Source organism: Ptychodera flava, chromosome 2 (assembly GCF_041260155.1).
Source record: "Ptychodera flava strain L36383 chromosome 2, AS_Pfla_20210202, whole genome shotgun sequence".
NCBI lineage: Eukaryota > Metazoa > Hemichordata > Enteropneusta > Ptychoderidae > Ptychodera > Ptychodera flava.
The window spans coordinates 50,433,610-50,452,615 of NC_091929.1; the positions used below are offsets into that span (position 1 = coordinate 50,433,610).

The following is a 19,006-nucleotide window of genomic DNA, read 5'->3' on the forward strand; positions in this document are numbered from 1 at the left end:
ACTGAACATGACAATGAGTCAGAGAATATTGATTATGCAGATCTTTTACAAGATTCCACAATAATGCAGACAACACTGCAGCAGAGGACAACGATCACTATTGCTTGATGATGGAGTTGAACGAACTCTATGATATGCAGGGTGTATGTGGACCTCCTATAAGCAACCACTTAGCTACAGTGGCGAACAACATGTTTGCCCCGGCGAAATGTCAACTGTGGTGTACCATGGTCAACAAGGTATTTGATGGTTTTTGATGTTTGACCATGAACTACCATGGTTGGCCATGATATGAGACCACAGTAGGCATTCCAATACTATGGTCTACCACAGTTAACCACGGTCTATCATGGCTGACCTGTTTATGGATATTGGCTACCATGGTTGACCATGGTATTTGATGACTGATTGTATTTATGACCGTGGTTACCGATGGTCAACTATGGTTGACCATGATATTTGATGACTCATGGTAGTTTAATTTTGATGCCCAATTTTCTTGATGATCATATTGATAGTAGGCTGTATGTATATACACTCCTATATTTACATAGTTGAGTCTCTTGACATCATTCAAAGTTATTTGAGAGAATTAATGTTGTTGCCCGGGAAGCTCAGACCAATTTGCTGTATTCTTGTTCATGTCAGAAGACTGTGGACAAATATCGAGCTGAATCTCTTGGAATTATTGACATGGAGGGCATGAAAGCACTGCTGCAATGGCAGGACGTTAAGACTATCTCAGTCTCACTCAATGTTTGCCTCGAAACATGATATCAACATAGGCAAGGCCATAGGTCCATTGTCATTGAACCTTTGACCCTTTACCATGATGTCACATGTCATAAAGCAATGCATTTGATTGGGTCATTTGAAGCAGCCATCTTCAAAATTCATTTCAAACGGATTGTCTGTTCAGTGAACAACTGGAAAAGTAGCAGTGTTTTTAACATCGATTTTGGGAGAAATTTTGGATATTTTTGCTCATCGAACATTCAGGGAAACACTCAAAAGATGTTGGAGGATGATCTTTGATAGAATCTGAAGGGCTTGGCTGTTATTGCTATGGACACTATAATGGAAGCTAAGTTTGCTGATCCTTAAGCGAGTTTGTCAAGTTATAATGACACCAGTCAGGGATCACTGGTGTTTTGCAGAGTTTTGGTGAGGTTTATACCAAGATTATTTCTGCTTTGACAATTTTCAACCCAAGGTTTTGATTCAAAAACCATCAAATACTATTGGTCGGTGATCATGGTTGACCAAGGTTAATAACATCGTCAACCACGTTTGATGCCCATGGTCAATCATGGTTAACCATGGTTAACTACCTTGGTTTACTGTGGTTGACCATGGTTGGTGACCATGGACAACCATGGTAATTTGTGCCATTTAACAAACATGGTCGACCATGAACTACCAAGGTTGACCATGTTCATATGACCATGAACTAACATGGTAGTCCATGCTAGACCACTGACACTTTCGCCGGGGTAGAAAGAAACCCTGTGAGGAAAAATCTAAAAAACCCATTTAGATTCATACTTGCAACCACAAAATATACGAATTTTCATCTTGTATGAGTCAATGAGTCCATTTGGGCCCACATGTGTTTTATCTGACGATAATCGATAAAATAGTTGGAGCCGACAAACAACGAACAAACACGCGTATTGGCAATTTAAGTCTCATTAAGTCTCATTAACCCAGCAAGAAGAAAACGTGATTTTCATTCCAGAATATTCGGTGTTCCATCTTTCTGTTGACAATGTTCCATATTATAGAATAGCCCGAAACTCAGTAGGTGTCGTAGTCACTTCCGCATTTATTGGGCAATATTTTGTGGCCGCCATTTTGTTGAGAATTCCACGATTGTTTTAATAATGGGCGATGATTGTCAACGTACGTGCATGATATTTTGGTTTAACAAGCAACCTGTGGGAATATTTAGCCATCAGGGTCACAGCTGAAATTCTATGATTATGTATTTAAAATAAATTTTCCATGGTTGAACATAATTTTAATTTAATCCACAGGTAACATTTTGTATGTGTGATAGGTGTTCGTACTGGGGTAACATTTGGTTTTCGGGGTACTCGATTTATAGCGACCGGTGTATTTATTTTTGTGAGACAGAAAACGGCGCCATATTTGAAATTGCCCGCAATCGACATCGGCATTGGCAAAATCGACGTCAAAGCTTAACCATACAAAACCAACTTAATTTTAAGATGTCAATTGTTAGGATTGTGATATCAAACCATACTTCCTACACACTTACGATCATGGCAACAGTACGTAGCTGTTCATAATGGTAATTTTGCGATCGGGTACCATAAGATGTTTTGAGTCAAGTCTCGGTGAGTACCGGCAAATTCTACGGAGGAACGCTGCAGTATGAAGAAGAAACGAAGACTAAATGCCAAAGATTAATGAAAATAAAATAAGAAATTACTTACTCTGTTGTTTAAATTGTCATAAAAGACTGTATTTGAAAGGTATTTACGATCACGGCAACTGCCACCGACACCTTACCCGGCCATCGTTGAAATAGAAGGACAGTGCATAACCATTTAAACCACAGACAAATAGAAAGACAGACTAGCAACGCAGCATGCCTTTTGTTCCATGGTCGTCTCGGTAGACTATAGCCTTTTCATACTAAAATGAGCATCACAGGTGTTAGATTTTTTAGAGACTTTGTTCGTGGTTGATAATTGCATGAGATAATGCGAAAAAGACGAGGAGATGGCATCGTGCTGCCAGTCGCGTAGTAACCATACTTACTTTGCGAGCTCTCAGGCAAAAATCACTGCCCTCAGGACACACTGCTGCATGCCAATCACAACATAACACACCACCAGTTTCATGAACACGTCCTTCTATGACAAACTTTTAAAAGACAATATGAGTGATCGTAAACCATTGAGTAAAACGAGACAGTATCGATATAAGACCTTCAAATTTGTTTGAAACACACCCATTAATATTCATAAAATGTGAGAGGAATTTTTAAAATGGTAAAACTCATTTTCCTGTACCTCAAAACTTTCCCCTTTTTTGCCAGAACGCCAATTCCGCTCAGCACCACACGACAACAACAACACAAACTTTGCCGAACATACTTTGGCTTAAAAATTTGCAAAAATCCGGAAAGAACCGAAGGATGCATAGTCGGAACTCTTCAGAAAAGAAAGGCGAGAGCTACCTGAGGCGAGGCGAACATGGAGGGCTTACGTAAGCACTTCACACCTTGAATAATACCCGTTGCTAGTCTGTCTTCCTATTTGTCTGTGCCTAAACTAAGCGTACATCGGCAAAATCTTTGTTGAAGCTTGAATGTACAAAAGCAAAGACAAAAATCTAATGAAGTCGAACTCTAGCTTTTTTCAGGTTGAGATCATAGGTATTTGTAATAAATTTATGATCGCGGCGAGTATATCCGCTTTGGCCTTGTGTCACCCACGGGCGCCATCTTCGAAATTAGGTGGCTACCAAAAAAGTCAGCGAGCGCAAATGCTATGGCGTACTATGATCATGAAACATATCTGAGATCAAAATGTCAAAAACTAATGCTTACAACATCTTTATAATCTAACACGCTAGTTCAATTTGTTGCAGTAAATTACATTTTGAACAATTTACGATTACAGCAATCGGCTATGTGCTTGCATTGATCATGCACACCGTACTGTAAATGGCTCTCTGCGAACTGCCCGCCCGCCCATTCACTCAATCCGACTAGACTTTTATAAAAACTGAATGCTTTACGATTTAAAAAAAACGAGCTATAATTGTAAGGGATTTTTGGGGTGAATGGCATGATTACGGTGAAATCAATTTTAAAACATCAAAGTAAGGTCTACAAATAATATTTCCATCTCGCTGATCACGGGTAAATGTAGCCATGTTCAACAGGAGAAGTAACGCAATGTACCGGTTAGCCGCCAGCTTCCCATATGCTGACACATTTTCCGTTGTTGGCCAAGATTTTAAAACGTGCATTTGTATGATATTGATGGTCTGTTAAGCAAGAGTACATATTTTGTTATGCCATAAAATGGTAAATAGTATATTTTCAATTATATATTAAAAGAACTTTGCCTTGTCTCAAAGTTTGATGAGCCTCGTGCACTGTCTTAGGGTTGTAAGGCAGCCATACGGGATGTGTGATTGTTAGTTGTATTCCGTTCCTTCAATTATGTACCACTCCGTAACACATGTGGGCTAAACTGGATAGACTGTTTAGACTTAGAAACATAAGTATGCGGTATGTACAGAAATTTCTGCTAAAGGATTTAATACTGTTATAGTCACTCCTTGACCATGTAATGTCACCTCCGGCCAAGACTGCGACTACAACTGCTGTTAAATCAGCCTTGCCAACAGATCAAATACAGAAACTTTTGACAGATACCATGTCTTGTGAAGCAAGCAAATACCTTGATGAACCTCCGAAATCTACACTTGGATCAATGTTCAAACAACTCTGTGGCACATCACCAACGCCAGTAACTGACTATTTATTTGATCGGAAGGCCTTTAACTTTGAGTAACGAGGGGATATTAAGATTATAGCTTTGAGACCATTGATGCCTTAGAAGCCTGTTTAAGGTATAATATATTTGAATATATCTGAAGGCATGACAGTAGAGGCTCGCAAGCCATTCCTTGCTTTTAGGGTTCTGAATGACCCGAGGAAAGAACGTATGATGACTATTTTGTTTGCTTCATTCATGCAAGTTCCCTGCAAGTCAATATAAGTTTTTCAGTCCCCGTTTAGACCCTGTACCTCTTGAACCGTCGGCGCGTGCCTATGGGGACCCTTCATACCTGTGTCAGCAGTCACTCTGGCTGAAAGATAAAGCAATGACTTTGGCCCCACAGATCGAAAATAACAGCGATTCTGACCTAGTCCTGCCGGAAATGCCCCTTTGACTTTATTTTGTACCAAACATGCTCGTAAACTGCCTTTACCCAATGCCCCACCCTCCCGGTTCATGTCACTCTTATGTAGTATATGACTTTGTGAAAAGTCCCTTATAAAAAGGAGATATCCATTCGAGCCAGTGGTTGCGCAACTGACCAAACTGGTTTTCTATGTTCATACAAAGGAGCTGGCATGGTAACACTGCTGAATTTTTTCTCAGCCTGACATCAAAGACGCCAAGTTCGAGCCAGTAATGCAGCTGCCCATCCTACATAAGTCTGTTAAGTTTGTCCACAGCTCAGAAAATGTGTCAGTAGGCTGCTTATTTGTTCGTTAGGAGGTAAACATACTGAGGGAGGAGAAATGTAATGGTCGCACTATATAATGGGCTTGCTAGGTCACCACTTGATTAGTTGGGCGATATGAGCAGACCCCCTCCGTGTATCGAACACATAACTCTACTGTTGAGCTATCTTGTGATTTTTGTCAAGTCTGTAAAAAGAGCGCGTATTATTCAATGCTACATATCCACATTCCTTTGATGAGCTTAAGGGAATGACCACGCATAAATTTAAACAATACATGCTTGTCTAGCTGGAGATAATAGCCTCGGGGGATATTTTCATTTCACACCAGATTCTCAAACATTGAAGGCGTTTTTACAGACTGCTGTCCGACAAAAGAGGTTTCTTTCTTGACCTATAATAGCGCACTGGAATAATATACAGCACTTCATTGCCATGAAAGTGGATTATTAATAACACACCCACTCTTTAAATACTTTCGGTGAATCGCCTGTGTGTTTGATGCAATATATCCCTGTGATTAGCACAACGGTAGTCATATATCACTGGACTGATACTGTCTATTGATCACTATATGTCACTCACAAACCATTTTTGTAACTAAATCATCATGTTTGTTTGGCCTTTTCATCTCACTGCCTAAAACCCTATAATACTTACTGCATTACAATGGATTATTGCCTGTATTTTAGCTGAATAGTGCATATAAAATCTATTGCTTGTATTCAGCAAGCATGTATTCATGTGGATTCACGTGAATACAGGCAACTCATTAATGTGAATTTATCTGTATTATTGCGTTTTCATGCTGTATTTCCATACAGATGTGCGGGCGTTGTTGCAATGTGGGTCATATTTAAACACAGATCTCCAAGCAGAATAATTCTTTTTCGTCTTTTAGGACGCAAAGAAAGTAGATTCTTTAAAACAAGTTGGGCATTTTTACATTTAGAGATTTACTTCAAACCACTAGCTGAACATCTCACAAAATGACGCTAAACTTCGTACAGTGTATTAACTCGCGTCAAACTGACATCTGACCTTCTGACCTAACAATAAAAATTAGGTTAGCATTTTTATTTGAGGAAAACGTGGGGCGTGGCTAACTGAGCTAGCGTAAAGGCTTGGCATAATTTTTTTCTGTAGGTATTGATGGTAAAAGCTCAGAATTGCTAGAATGGGGTAGGATGGTAAAGTGCGCTGTCTTGGAAGTAGCTCAAGAGGAACGACATATTGAGGTGCCGTGCCTCTCAAGGACAACAGCGTTCTTGCCTTAAGTCGCAAACTAGCCTTGCAAAGGTTTGCAGGACTTTTAAGTAAACAAAGTGCGCTCGTGGGTCCATGTGTAGATCTATGCAATCTATGCATGGCTTGCTCATTTCAAGCAAAGGAAAATGGCCATAATTTCTCTGAAACTCGATGATAAATCTTTTGACATAGGGTGTGTGATAATCGTAGTACCACCTATCATCGATAATCTCATCGAGCAGGAATCATCAAAGACAGTTACTGGAGGTGAATATATTGTTTGCCATGGTGATTTATTTATGTTGTGAGTACCCTGATAGGGCCATTTGTAAAACAATACTGAGCGAGCAGTGCTCTGGAAAATACACCATAGGCCACAAGCATGGGTTAACTTCTTACTGGCAAGCTAACTCGTAGTAGTAGGCATAGAGAGTGTAGACATAAATGCTTGCGCACCCAATGTGGAACTTATTCGACCCCGCAATATTATTGCACATGTGTTTGGTGAAGCTTTGTAACCCGCAGCCCTTGGGATACCCCATCGCAGCTGGTTGTTTAATTGGAAAGAACAGGGCATGCCGCAAGGATGCAAATAGTTACTCTAGGTGCCATTGAGTGCCAAACGGAACAATTCGCACCGAGGGCTCAATACCGCGAACCAAGGCTAAATGCACCCACCCCTTCCTCAAAATGAGTCTTGGGCCTTAAACCCACCGAAACAATGCTCTCATCCCCTATAGTGGTCCAGAAAAAACATCTGTTTTAGGGGATTGGTATCTCCCATTTACCAATTTAAGGGGTAGGCAGCTTTTTAAAAAAGAGCAAGTTTTTAAATTGGTAAATGAAGGCTCCCAGACCCTTTTCAGGGGACCCTGGGTTATAGCTTTTTTGGAGGGGTCCCTATTTACCCATTTAAGAGTCCCAATCTCACTAGACGTCTAGAACAAAACAAACATTCTCTATACTATTGTGGTGGCAGCATTGCTTTATACACCGGCAATTATACTGACAGATTGTATATCAAAGTTTTATGGGTATCCTAGTATGATGACTTATGATAATTCTGACCGGTATCTCTGGTCTGATTGATACCAAATCTCTAAGATCATCGTCAAATAAGCTCTGGCCGTTTTACCCTGACGGGCTTTAGCTTACCTGGCATCAACACCGGAATAAGTCACTCTTAATGTTATATCAAATAGAGTTTTAACAGACTGTTAAAAACAGAGCTGAAGAAAAATTAAATGACAAGCAAATAAACTAATACAACATATTCTTTGCGAGGATAGAGTAATGTGAACTACTTGGTTGTTTTCGGTTAACCTATTGATCATGCCTTACAATCCTGATATAACTTACTGTTGACGATTTCCTCGACACTTTCCGTTTTTTATACTAATTCTGAGTATGTAACTTTATTATTTCCTAGACACTTGAAGATTTGACGATATGGCGCACTGGGAATGGAAAATGCAAGTTGATGAAGATTGGATTGAATATATAGAGAAAGGCCAGTGTAATTTTTAATATATCCTACATAACAGTATCCCTTGGTTATATTTACCAAATATGCATAAAAAATAAAACAAATGCATCCCATTTAATTCAAATTCACTGCGTTCCGCATAATATCAACCAAGTTAAGTATGGTATTTCTGTTAAAATATAGTAACATATAAGCTCCATAACATCTCAAAGACAATTTAACCCTTATACCGCTATTGTGATGTCCGTCAATACAGCACGCGACAAACTAACATCTTAGTCAAACAAACAGATTTATTCTGGAAAACTCCCAACGCATCAAAACGTTGTCTCAACGTACATCAACAACTGCGCATGCTCAAAGTCGCAAAGCATTGTTTGCCAACAAACTTCTGTAGCTCAGATTACGTCATGGTAGTGATACTTCAATACACTACATCCCTCCTTTCTTCAAACTTGTGGTCTGTCTCAATTCAACTGAGCGTCAATGATTGCAAATAGAAAAGCAAACAAATATTTCAAAACTTGAAACGTCATCAATGTCCTTGCTCAGAGCTCAAGTGTTAAAGAAGCAAATGTCTATATGTCCACACGATGCTACATCTGGTCATCCGCTTTGCCTTCAAACACTGAAAAGAAACAAAGTTTTGGTAAGCATGCATGTATGAAAGTGAATCAAAACTCAGAACGTTAACTTCAATAAACAGTTGTCAAAAAGGGTCCACGTTGAGTCTGTAACTACTCTTTTGACATAACAAAGTCTTCATATCTCCTTGGCATACGAGTGACTCTCACTGGTCTGGAAATCCTGATCTGTTTAGCTGGACTACTGACAGTTCCTCCAGACTGTAAATTGGTGTCCGGTTCGTTTTCCACATTGACAGATCCCTTTTGTACACTTTCATCATTTTTCTCGTTGTACTTTTTCAGAAAAGTGACGTTTCGCTTGTACTCAGTTCCTTCTTCACTTTGTACTGTTACTTCTCCACCTTCTTTCTTCACAACCTTGTAAGGACTTGGTTCAAAGTTAGGTGACATCTTGTTGGTTTTGGTGTTTTCATCAACACCTTGTCCCCAACTTCCATCTCTTTCCTTGTCGCTCTCCTCTTTGCATCTGCATAATCCTTCCCTATCAACTTTCTAGACCAATCTCTGTCACGAACTTCTTCATCTGTCACAGACTGTTCCCGTCTCAGATCTGGTAGTTTTGATCTCATCTCACGACCGAACATTAGGTAGTATGGTGTACATCCCGTTGTCACCTGAGGTGTAGATCTATAAGCTGTCAAAAATTTTGACAACTCTACTCGCCAGTTTTTCTTCTCAACTTGCGCTATTCTTAGTGCTTCATCAACGATCTGTTCTGTCTTTCAACTTCCCCATTTGCCTGAGGCCACAAAGGTGTAGTTGTTCTGTGCTCAATGGCATGCTCTCTGAGGAAATCTTTGAATTCAACTGAAGCCAGTTGTGGTCCATTATCTGTTCTCAGTGAATGAGGTACTCCATACCTAGCAAATATAGGTAATAGTCGCGCCAGCGGCTTACTGACTACGCATGCGCTTATTCATAATATACTATGCGAGTAACCAGAAGTGTACCCTTCTTTCTCAGTTGGGCGCCGCCATGTTTTTTTTTGAGTACTCATAAATAAACAAATACGAAACAAATTACCATGATATAACATGCCTTTATAAAATATACCTCTTTTATTAGCTAGTAAATGTTAATATTATATAGGGCTCAGCCCTTGGTGTCGCGCCAGGGGTTAAGATTGGCAATGTTATTTGTATTGATTCATGATAAACTGTAATTGTTACTTCATAAACGTTTATATGACAAAAATTCGCAGTCCTCTCCAGCAATGTCAGTTGAATGATGCTGTTGGTGTTTTTGTGACAATTTACTTTTCCTGTCATCTATCAATGAGACTTGATTGCGTAAAATCGCCGAGCGCCTCAATTAATCACTGTGTATACATCGATCAACACATAGAGGCTGGGGTAGAGGAGAGGGCACGAGGTCAGGGCACGAGGTCACATGAGGTCGTGCGCTCTCACGGTGACGGGAGTATCAAAATCACCACAATGGCAAGCAGAGTACTTGTGTTTTTGTTTTTCATCACCTACCCTCCTCGATCGCTCATTTAGCCATTTGAGTACATATATTATACTCAATAAACATGAACGTTGATGATAAGAAAAGCACCTACATGACGGCGTTATCTCCATGGTCTCGACTACAGTATACGTACAGCGAGCAAGCGCGAGCCCGGCTGATGGAAGAACAACCACAATACAACGTGTCAACAATTTGAGAGTAGTTTACAGAAACAAAATCCTTCGTATAGAAGACTTCGTATTTACGTTAAATTGGCACACTCCGTGTACACAACATCGTACGAAGCGCGAAGCGACATTTACCGCGCGCATGAAGTGCGCTGGCTAAAGTGACTCCCCAGGGTATTGCTAAAAAGATTTTTGTCAGATAAGCACGTTTTGTCAGATAGGCGCCGTACACACGTACACGACGTCAAACCCTGCAGCAGGGCAGGTATCGTTGATATAGATAAACGGAGAAAACTGTCGTGCACATGAACGGGGGCATACGCAAAGAATGCTGGGATTGAATTATAGAAGAGCGCCCCCTGTGTCAATAATTAGATTCAAAAATTGCAAGTTTTTAGACGGAACGCTATAGTTTTCAGCTTGCAAGTGGAAGGTGGGCAGTGCGGTTACCATTGCAATGATAATGATTGCATAATACGTCCCTTGTTTATCGCAATAGGCTGTTATCATTGTAAAAATTGCCAATTTTTGTCCAAAATTTTTACACGCTACAGAAAATCTATACCTGCCCTGCTGCAGCCTGTGCAGGGTTTGACGTCGTTTGTACGTGAACTGCTTTCATCAGAGGGAAACTGGGCATAGTTGTCATATAAACGTTTACGAAGTAACAATTACAGTTTATCATGAATCAATACAAATAACATTGCCAATCTTAACCCCTGGCGCGACACCAAGGGCTGAGCCCTATATAATATTAGTGCTTCTATGATCTTGGTACTTTGTTGTGGACCTCATGGCTACAACCTCATAGAATCTGCTGTAGTAGTCTACCACTACTATATACTTTCCCCAGTAGGTAATGGACCTAACAGGTCTGCTACAATCTTGCCATGGACCGCTTGGAGGAGTAACTCGTGCCATAGGTTCTGGTCCTGAATATTCACCAACTACTTGGCATCCGTGGCATGTCTTGCACATCTGTTCTGCGCCCTTATCAATCTTCGGCCACCATACCTTGGTACGTAATCTATTCTTCATTTTCACAATACCCTGGTGCCCTTCATGAGCTAACTGTAACACCTGCTCCCTAAGAGACTGTGGAATCACAATTCTTGTGCCTCTAAGTAATAGTTCTCCATATGTGCATAGTTCATCCTTCACATGAATGTAGCTGGTGATGTTACATTCGTTCCAATTTCCAGTTCTGACACATTTCTTTATGAGGTTCAGCTCAGGGTCATCTGCTGACTCTCTTTCTATCTCCTGTGGTGTGAGAGCAGCTGGCACACTGTTCTCTGCCACTTGACGGACAAAGTCATAGTTTTCACCCTTATCACGCTGTGTACTGGAATTCAGCCGTGACAATGAGTCAGCAATGTTGGTTTTACCCGGTCTGTAGACTACTTTAAAGTCATATGCTTGCAGGCGTAATACCCATCTCTCAATACGTGCTGAAGGTTTGGATCTTCTTGCGTAGATATATTCCAATGGTTTATGATCAGTCTCAAGTTCGAACTCTCGTCCGAAAATATACATGTTGAACCTCTCACAGGCCCATACCAAAGCTAGAGCTTCTTTCTCTGTCTGGCTATAGCGCTGCTCAACATCAGTCAGTCTGCGGGATGCAAATGAAATTGCACGCCACTCGTTATCCTGCAACTGTGTAAGTACTGCTCCCAGTGCAACTGGTGAAGCATCTGCTACTATTCTCGTCCTGCAGTCTACTCTGAAATATGCAAGTGTATCAGCTTGAGTAATCAACCTCTTGAGTTCATCGAAGGCAGTTTGCTGGTCTTCACCCCATACAAACTGAACATTTTTCCGCAACAGTTTCTGGATAGGCGCTGCTACTGCTGACAGATCTGGCATAAACTTTGACACAAACTGTACTAGTCCCATGAAAGATCTTGCTTCAGCAGCTGTCTTTGGTGGTTCTGCATCATGAATTGCTGCTACTTTCTCTTCGCTAGGTTCAATGCCTCTCTGCGTCACTTGATGACCAAAGAATGTCAACTTTGATAGACGAAACTGGCACTTCTTGGCATTCAGTGTCAATCCAACTTCTCTGAGTCGATTCAGCACAGCTCTTAGTCTCACGTCATGCTCCTCAGTGCCATTACCATGTACAATGAGATCATCTGCGATGTTATCTACCCCTTGACTGCCTCTAAGTACATCTCTGATGATTTTCTGATATTTCTCTGGTGCAGAAGAAAGTCCAAACATCAGCCTAGTGTATCTATACAGGCCTCGATGCGTTGCAAATGTTGTGATGTGTCGACTCTCTTCACACAGCTGGATTTGATGAAAACCCCACTTTAAGTCTAAGCGAGAGAAGACTGTACTTCCATTTAAATCATGTAACAATTCTTCCACTGTAGGAATTGGCTGGCGTTCTCTTATAATTGCTTCATTGGCCCGTCTCATATCCACACAGATACGTACGTCATCACCAGCCTTTGGCACTACCACCAATGGGGAAACCCATCCAGTTGGTCCTTCTGGCACTTCTTCTATAATGCCATGCTCCAGCAGCTCATCTAGCTTTTGGTCCACTTTTCCTCTCAAACCATATGGAATTCTCCTCACTGGTTGGGCCACAGGCTTAATTGAGTCATCTATGTTCAGTTTCAACTCATAACCTTTCAGAAGCCCAATGCCACAAAGTATATCACTATACTCTTCACTTATGGCTCTGTCTGAATTCCCATCAACTGTGTTAGCTTGAATAGGACCAACACGAAGCAGATTCAACATCTCTGCTGTCTCTTTACACAGCAAGCTTCTTCCTTTGCCTTCAATGACAACAATGTCTGCCCTGCATATTGTTTGGTCTGGTGCCACTATCTCAGTTGTAAAAGTACCTAGGGTAGGTATCGGTTTATTACAACCATACGCATATAATACTTTTGCGTCCTTCCGTGATGTGCACTGGATACCTTGAGACTCAACCATTCCCAAGTCGGCTGGCCTATCAAGTACATGTTGCTCCAGAATCTATCAGGACGTCAGGCAACTTTACTCCACCTACATCTAGTGTGACACTACCACTGTGACCATATGCATCATTCCCAACTGTAAACGCATAATTCTGCAGTGCCCCATCACTCTGTGCACCACGCTGTGATCCATCAGCACAGTTTTCTTCAACATAGTTGGTACTTGCACTATTTCCGGCTTACCACCTTTAAATCCTGTTCTTACTTTACCTCTGTCTGTACGTTATGTTGTTGTTTACTGGAACCTTGTTTAGGGCATCTCACCTTAAAATGACCAATGTCGCCGCACAACCTACATTTCTGGCCTTTTGCTGGACATTTTGGGTCCTTGGCAAAGTGTCCTACACGTCCACAGTTATAACAGGTTTTCTTACTGCTGCATGGTTTTCTGTTACCCGAGTATGAGTGTACGTTACTCTCTTTACGGCTACTAGTTGTACTACCAACAGCATTCACATGGTCGATGGCTTTACTCTCGCCCATCGCTTTCATCTGACAGTCAACAGCCTCCTGTGCTCTGCCAATTACCAACAGATCTTTTAACGTGTTATTACTTTCTTTTTCGAGGAATTTCCGACGTAACTATGGCGAATAGCACTTATCTATGAGTTGGTCTCTAATGTATTGTCCTCCCTATCGCCAAATTCACATGTTGCTGCTCGCTGTCTCAATTTGCATACAAAACTGATCAATGGTTTCATCGCTGGTCTGGGCGATTTGTCTGAATAAATGTCTTTCGAATGGCACGTTGGCTTTTGGTATAAAGTAATCGTTCAGTACCTTCATGGTTTCCTTGTAATCTTTCTGTACCTCTTCGCCTACCAATGTAAAGTATATCTCTTGCACGTCAAGTCCGGCTGTGTGCAACAGGAGCGCTTGTTTCTGTGAGTCGGCTACGACCCCTTTCCCAGCTAAGTACAGTTCGAAAGCTCGCCTCCACTTCTTCCACCGTTGAGAAGTTGAGTGAGGATCGGCCGCCGCATCAAACGGTTTTAGGCCACTAATTTCTGTCGCCAGAGGTACCACATCTCCACCCCCGCCTGTGCTACTGCTAGCGTGTCCAGCTTGCGTCATCACAGCAACTGAAATCTTGGCGTACTCACCAGGTCACGGAGAAGAGTTGGCTACCTCACGACCTCCCAGAACAGTAATCTGTACCATCCTCGTCGCCAGATGTGATGTCCGTCAATACAGCACGCGACAAACTAACATCTTAGTCAAACAAACAGATTTATTCTGGAAAACTCCCAACGCATCAAAACGTTGCCTCAACGTACATCAACAACTGCGCATGCTCAAAGTCGCAAAGCATTGTTTGCCAACAAACTTCTGTAGCTCAGATTACGTCATGGTAGTGATACTTCAATACACTACACTACTTATTTATGGTCCCGGTTGCGACATAAACAGAATGTTTCAAGACATGTCATTAATTAGTTTTGGTATAAACAATAGTGTTGGAGTGATACTGACATATGCTGCGTGCAAAACGTGCTTGTCCACATACAGTTTCCAATTGATGCTTCTAATGAACAGATTATGGCGTACTTGTGTTTCTTAGTGATGCTGCATTAATGATGGCAGAGTTTCTGTCTGTCTGTGCGTCTTATTGTCTATCTCTTTGTTTTTATTTTGTTTTGCTTTGTTAGTTATACAGTCACATACCGATGTATGTGAAAATTGAATGTTTATGTCACCATACCTCATCGCCATTGTTCCTCTTTGTCGATGCCCTTGAATACCTATCAAATGTACAATACTCCATAATGGGCTTTAAGAAAAATTATTCCAGTGGAAAGCAAACGTGCAAAATTGTTGCAAATTAAATAATGAAAGGGCCAATATTGTTAAGATAATGTGAAGAAGATATTTTGGTAAGATGTTAAGTTTAACCCATTGCGTCTTTGGAGTTTTTTTCACAGAAGTTTTGGTGATATTTACAATTGTTCGCACTGGCTTAATTTGACCAGTAGACACTCAAAGAGTTTACATATTGTCTATGCACCATGTGAGTTTCTTCACACCATCTGCTACACAACTCGTGCAAAGTTTTCCAGTGTGACATTTAAGAGTATTTCACAGTTAGCTTTCACTGATCGATTCAAGACACTCTTGTGTAGTTTACGAAACGTGTTAGAACGAGTTTGTCTCCGTTCGTGACGAGCTATTGAAGTTTTATGTGCAACTATTGTGTAGGTTGCATTGAAGAGTTCTGTGTTAGACTCTGACCCTGTGTTTACCGTTCGATGTAGGTAAGACATACAGTCGATTGGCAGTATAGTTGCTGCAGCTCGAAGCCTTTATCTATCACAGTCAGGAAGAGTGTCTGTGAAATGTATCATCTGCTATTTTAAAGTATTTTTTCAGTGACGACAACTGTCTGTATTTGTATAGAGGTACTATTATGCTTTGCCATGTTGACTAGCTAACACAACCACCAAGTTCATTGCTTGTCAGTATAGTGCATCTACCTGATGTTGGACTTGTATAATTGTAAATGTCGTCTATGAAACATTTGCTGCTATATAGAGTTAGTGTTCAACTTTATATCATACTTTGTAATGATCTGAGACTAATGCAGATTTTCCTTTCTGCTTGTACTTCAAGTTTTTCTTTCCATTTTTTATTCCTATACAAACATTGTAACGTATGCTTGTCTTATCAATTGTGGAGTGGGAAAAAGGGCGTGTTGGACTCAGTATGGCCGTTGTCTGTGTCCAATATATTCTGTGTTACATTTGGCGTAGTTTGCGGGATTCCCAAGAATTTTTGTTTGATCTCCACAAAAGACCCCAGTGCTGGATGGATTCATGAAACCCTGATTGTGGATTAACCGACAATTTCAAGACAAGATAATGGACTAAATCTGATTTTGCTCAAGATCAACTGATACCGTGACATTTTACAGCATCGGCCATACTTTTGAAGTGACAGTATACTTCACATTGTCGGACATTAGCTTGTTTGCTATAGATGTCTAGGTCCCATGGGCACTAACTGTGCTCCCTTACTTGCCGACTTATTTCTGTTCTCATACGAGGCAGAATTTATCCAGAACCTTATCAAGCAGAAAAAGGTCTCTGTAGCTCGTACTTTCAACCTAACATTTAGATACATAGACGATGTTATTTCATTGAATAACTCTGAATTCAGTAAATATCTCGCTATGATTTATCCTCCAGAATTGGAGATTAAAGAAACTACAGAAACGGCCTCTTCTGCTTCATATCTGGACATTTTACTTGAATTTGACTCCAATGGTCACCTTTCTACTAGGCTATATGACAAGAGAGATGATTTCAACTTTAGTATAATTAATTTTCAACACCTCATCAGTAATATTCCACTCTCACCTGCTTATGGGGTATACATTTCCCAGCTTATATGATATGCAAGAGCATGCAGTTCATATGGTGATTTTGTAGAGAGACATGGCCATCTCTCTTTCAAACTGTTAAATCAAGTTACACCAGAGCAAGACTTGTCTCTACATTCAAACGCTTTTTTGCAGGTATCGCAAGCTGGTAGATAAATGCAATATCTCTCTTCGACAAATGATCGCTGATGGCATCGGTGACATTGGACCTTAGTTAGTGACCACTACCTATCTGACTTACAGATTGATATATGGCGGGTGCCACATGTGGGGCAGGATGCGCTTACTATTTTCGAAACACCTGACATCGCTTCTTGGTCTTTGGCCAGAGGTCCATATATCTTTCTTTCATGAATTTGACTTTGTTTGTACCGTCTATTTACTGTCTGTTCTGTGCTGTTTTGTGTCTATGTTTACAAACTATTGTCTTACAAATTTTTGACCTAGTGTTATTGGATTATGGATTGGTATGATTGCGATTATTTTTATACTCGGATTTGACTCCTGAGTGAAGGAAACCGGTTTATGATTTGTTTTGTTCGACTTTAAATGAGAAAAATAGATCACCGTAGACTTTGTACAAGGTACACCTGAAAGGCCGTGTATGCTCAGAATTGCTTGTATGCCTTTGTGTTGTACAGCTTGTGTGATTACAAGATCAATAGTACACGTGATTAACAAAACATTTATGTATTAAGGTAGTACGTGCTCGATGCTCATGTGGTTTACTCCTTGTAAGACTTAAAGCTGTAGTGTACTCTGTACTATAATTGTTGCACATGCAGTGTAACATTTAGGCTGTATTTGCCTCATTGTTCAAGTGTGAACAGTTAAGAGGCATAAAAACTATGCATGCTTCCTGTCGTGATAACTGTACATGCTTTTCTGTTACAGTTGTATGCCTTGTATATTTGGTGTTGTACTGACATTATTTGCATAAGCAGCATTCAGAATCAAACGCTTTATATTGTAACTGATGCCAACATTGGGTCATTAAGCCTTTGTAATACTTGGCTTGTCCTTGTATTAAGATGCTCAGAAAATATAAAGCAACTGACTGATAAAGACAGAGCATCCTAAAGCACAGATGCATTTAATACTAATACTACGCGAAAAATAGTTTACTTGGCACCGATGGTAAACAGAGATTTCCACAGAGCTCTCTGTAGATGATTGGATTGAAGATGCCAAAGCTGTCATTTTGTCTAGGAGCTTGATGGAGAGTGAACAAGCTGCGTTCATCATGCTGGCAAAGCATGCTGTTAGATTCTCGGATGGGGAGATAGTGTAACTTCAAGCCCCCGGGAGATTTTTTTACTGTCTTGTCCAGAATGATTGGTGATGGTGATAGTTACCGCAGCTACAGCAGATTTTCTTCTTTTACATACAATGGGAAGGCGATGATGTTATCGCAGGTTCACTTGAACTGGTTAATTTGTATGATAATATTATACAGTTGGACTCCTTGTTCAAGTCTGGCAGAGAGACTCAACTGAAGAACTGCCTGGCTGAAGCCACTACGGTTTTTTGCCAGCCCATTTGTTCCACGCGTAGTCGTCCTAATGAATTATTCATGAGTCAACTACGGCAGCGACACGCTGTCTCATGGACATTGACGCCCGACAGAAATATATAAGGCTATTGCCGCCGTTTCACGCTAGCATTGTCCTAAAGATTCTCTAAATATATAGTATACATATGCATGAAAACGTATATGTAAGTATTTTACTTACACATGAAATAAATTACGAAAATTCTGCCAAAATTATGCTGACACAGACAAGCGGTTATGTCCGAATCGCGTACAGCACCACTGCTAATTAAGCCCTGAAACCAATTCGTACCGGAAAAGTAGAGCGTAATTTTAAATTCGAAAACGATACGATTTTTGTTACGATGAACATCCGAACGACTGTGTCTTTTCTTCCATTTCGTGCGAAAAATGAAAAAATTGAACCGGCGAGTTTTAGGTATTGCAAGTGCGGATGAATGATGCGAAAAATTCCCATAGTAAACAATGGTTTTTGCGCCGTCGTCGGTACATTGTGGATCGCTTGCTTCAATTTTTTTAATGTTTCATTCATAAATACAAAAATTCACACCTGAGACCTTGAGATGCCGTACTACAATCGTATCGTTTTCGATTTTTAAATATATGCTTTAATTCTTGTGATTTTACTCTTGAACCGCCGTCTGTAGTTCGACAAAAAACACATTGCCCGCGCCCCATAGGAAAACAATGGCATCTACTATCAGCAAATTCATGGCCACTATCGTGCCGATCACTTGCTTCAATATATTTATTTCATCAGCTACGAATGTAAAAATCTAAATCCGTAATCTTTAGATGTCGTTCTACAATCGTATCGTTTTCGATT

The 19,006-nt window shown here is 40.5% G+C and overlaps 1 long non-coding RNA gene across 6 annotated transcripts in view; it reads left to right on the top strand.

The window, feature by feature from the left end:
* LOC139123281 (uncharacterized) overlaps nucleotides 1-19,006 on the top strand; it is a 417,909-nt gene that overhangs the window by 199,156 nt on the left and 199,747 nt on the right. For all 6 annotated transcript variants that reach the window (XR_011549635.1, XR_011549629.1, XR_011549631.1 and 3 more), the window contains one exon: nucleotides 7,913-7,993. This is a non-coding gene — a long non-coding RNA (uncharacterized lncRNA). The remainder of the gene's footprint in view (nucleotides 1-7,912; nucleotides 7,994-19,006) is intronic.